This window comes from Chrysochloris asiatica, unplaced genomic scaffold, assembly GCF_000296735.1.
Source record: "Chrysochloris asiatica unplaced genomic scaffold, ChrAsi1.0 scaffold00014, whole genome shotgun sequence".
Taxonomy (NCBI): Eukaryota; Metazoa; Chordata; class Mammalia; order Afrosoricida; family Chrysochloridae; genus Chrysochloris; species Chrysochloris asiatica.
In genome coordinates this window covers 18,806,830-18,810,351 of record NW_006408532.1, presented here as the reverse complement: position 1 = coordinate 18,810,351, position 3,522 = coordinate 18,806,830, and the positions used below count along the sequence as shown (strand labels likewise).

General features: G+C 39.5%; 1 pseudogene; it reads right to left on the bottom strand.

The window, feature by feature from the left end:
* Positions 1 to 1,344, bottom strand: part of LOC102840383 — a 15,546-nt pseudogene extending 14,202 nt beyond the window's left edge.
* Positions 1,345 to 3,522: the final 2,178 nt, after the last annotated feature.

Here is a 3,522-nt window from a genome sequence, read left to right as displayed (position 1 = left end):
CATAGGGTCACTATGAGTCAGTACCAACTTGATGGCACCTAACAAAAACAACATGGTCTAAAATGAAAAGACAAAACAATTTTTTCAGGGAATTCACCTACATTTGGGTCTCCATCTATCAGTCACTTATAGAATTGCAATTCATTCCTGTTCTTTGAAAACTGATTAAATGTCTGAGGTCTCAAAGACTTAGTTGTTGTTGTTGTTGTTAAGTGATCAAGTGCCATAAAGTGAGTTCCAACTTACAGCGACTTTGTATTGGGTTTCCGAGAAGCAGCTGATATGTTTGAACTGCCAACCTTGTGGTTCACAGTCCAGTACTGATCCTAGCACATCACATGAAAACTGAAAATGTTTTGTGTTATAGCCCCATTGATGAGAGTTCAGGTTTACAAATAGCATAGTTACGTTTTACTGTAAAACTATAATAAAATGATCCAAGGGAAAATACAATCTTTTAGATACTCAATGCTTCTCACCACTATAAAACCCATGTTTGGTATGAATTTAAATCCTTACCTTATCATATGTTGTTAGATGATCTTGAACATGTTGTGCAATAAACCGATTTAGTGCCTCATAAAATTTCCGGGGAGCATTTATAATCGGTAGTGGCAGGTAGCGGAAAAATGGTATAAAATCGGCAGGGTTAGCTACACTGGAGGCCTTCAAGAGCATATCATTTGTTTTAACCACCTTAAGAAATTCCTCATCATTGTGTTCATATCTCTTGCCAAAACAAAGGGCACAAACAACGTTGGCCACCGCACAGGTGATTGCACTTCTAGGCTCAAAGCTGCCATTCTTGGAGGTCAATTCTGCAAAGACTGTCACCAGCTCAGATACTTCCTCTGTGACATGTTCCTCAAGCAGGCAAGAGCAGGTGGAGGATTTTGCTTCTGCTTTGGAAAAAGTTCTTAATGCATTAGAGGCAATTTTCTTATGACGTTTCCAACTTTCTCCATAATTGACTGAAAATGTAAAACTCTTTCCTTCTGCTAGGGCAGCAAAGGTATGCAGGTTAGGTCTGCCTGCAAAATGCTCTCCATCCTTGAGCAGAACTTGCTTCACCATTTCCATTCCATTCACCACCACCACAGGTACCATTCCAAGTTTGATAAGGAAGATATCTCCATATTTCTTACGCATCTCCATAAAAGTCAAGTAGGGATGATCTCCCAGTTGGAGAAGATTTCCAATGATGGGAAAGGACCACGGACCAGGAGGAGACACCTGTTTTCCATCCTTGCTGCTTAGTAGTCTGACAAAAACAAAAAGAATCACCAGAACAATGAGCGAAGTGGTCACTTCTCCAGGAGTGATTGCCGCCGTGTCGAATATCATCTTCCGGAATCAAACAACTAAAGAGAAAAATGGAAACATTGTTTTTGTAGTTTTAAGCATTATATATATATAAGGAGTCCTGGTGTGGTGCTGTGGGTTAATGTGCCAGACTGCAAAGCCATTTGAACTGCAAACTTGGCGGTTCAAGCTCACCAACTGCCCCTGGGAAACCCTATACAGGGTCACTATGGGTTGGAGTTCGGAGTATGCTGAAAGGTATTGTTAGTTAACTGACCACTAAGTGTGCAAGTCAAATTATTGTAAAGAACATTGCATCTTTATTTCAGTTCTATTCTTTTCATAATTAGAATGGCAAAACCCAAATCTGCCATGCAAGTCATTGACTATGAACAGAAAAAGAAGGACACTCAATGCAGAAAGCAACATGATGCTTTAGAAAAGGTTTAAGGTTATCCAGGATTCCTAGTGTGGTGCTATAGAATCAGCATTGGACTTCAAACCACAAGGTCAAGAGTTGAAACCCACCAGCTACTCCTTGGAAATCCTATACAGTATTGCTATGAGTTGGAACTATTTAGCAATAACAAAGGCTATACAAACTGATTTCATGCTGATTAGCTGGGGACTTTCTTCCTGTCATTTTACCTCAGAGTATCCCTGTTTTCTTATCTAAACACCCATTTCACAAAATTAGGCACATAGTCTCCCAACAAATATTTACTGAGGCCCCTCCCACTATCAGAATCCTGGTGTGGTGCTGTAGGATAAGCACTTGACCACAAAGTCAGTTTGAACAGCAAGGTCAGCAGTTCAAACTTACCAGTCACTACTCAGAAACCCTATACAGAGTCACTATGAGTTGGAACCGATTTGATGGCACTTAACAACAATTTGAACTGTCAGGAACTAGAAATGCAAGATACAATTTCATGGGCTTTTCCCAAGACTATTAAGGAACCCTGATGGCACAGTGTTTAAGCACTTAGCTGCTAACAGAAAGGTCTGCTTCTATAAATACTATAGCCTTAGAACCTCTGGAGCAGTTCTTCAAAGTTCAGTAAGGTCACTATGAGTTGATGAGAATCAGCTTGACAGCATTGGGTTTAATGAAGAAACTAGATAAAATAATACTACAATGGGGACCTACATAAGAAACTTGACTACAGAGCGGTCTGTCAATTGTTATGAGTGGTCGTGTCTTTACCAACTCATAGCACTCTTATACACAACAGAATGGACTACTGTCCACTCTTATACACAATAGAATGGACCACTGCTCGGTCCTGAACCAACCTCCCAACCGTTGCTATGCTGTACCAATCCATCTACTTGGGAGTTTTTCTCTTTTTCGCTGACCCTCTGCTTTACCAAACATGATGTTCTTCTCCAAGGACAGATCTCTTCTGATAATACGTCCGAAGTATGAGAGATGAAGTCAGGGCAGCCTGGCTTCTAAGGAGCATTCTGGCTATACTTCTTCCAGTACAGATTTGTTTGTTTTTTGGTGGTCGATGATAATTTTAATAGTCTCCTCCAACACCATAACTCAAATTCATCAATTTTTCTATAGTTTTCCTTATTTATTGTCCAACTTTCACATACTTATGAGGCTATTGAACACACCATGACTTGGGTCAGGTACACTTTAGTCTTCAAACTGACATCTTTGCTCTTCAACACTTTAAAGAGACCTTGTGCAGCAGATTTGCCTAATGCAATATGTCGTTTGATTTCTTGACTGCTGCTTCCATGAGTGTTGATGATTGATCTGAGCAAAATGAGGTCTTTGACAACTTCAGTCTTTTTTCAATTTATGTTGATGTTTTTTATTGGTCCAATGGTGAGGACTTTTGTTTCCTTTACATTGAGTTGCAACCCATACCAAAGGCTGTGGTCTTTGATCTTCATCAGTAAGCATTATTTTAAGACCTCTTTACTTCCAGCAAGTAAGGTTATATCATTTGCAAATCACAGGTAGTTAATGAGTTTTCTTCCAACCCTGAAGCCACAGTTTTCTTCATATAATTCTGTTTCTTGAATTGCTGAGCATATAAACTGAGTAAGAATGGTGAAAGAAAACAACGCTGGCACAAACCTTTCTTGATTTTAAACCATTCAGTGTTGTCTTGTTCTGTTTGAACAACTGTCTCTTAGTTTATGTACAGGTTCCTCATGAGCACAATTCAGTGTTCCAGAATACTCATACTTCGCAATGTT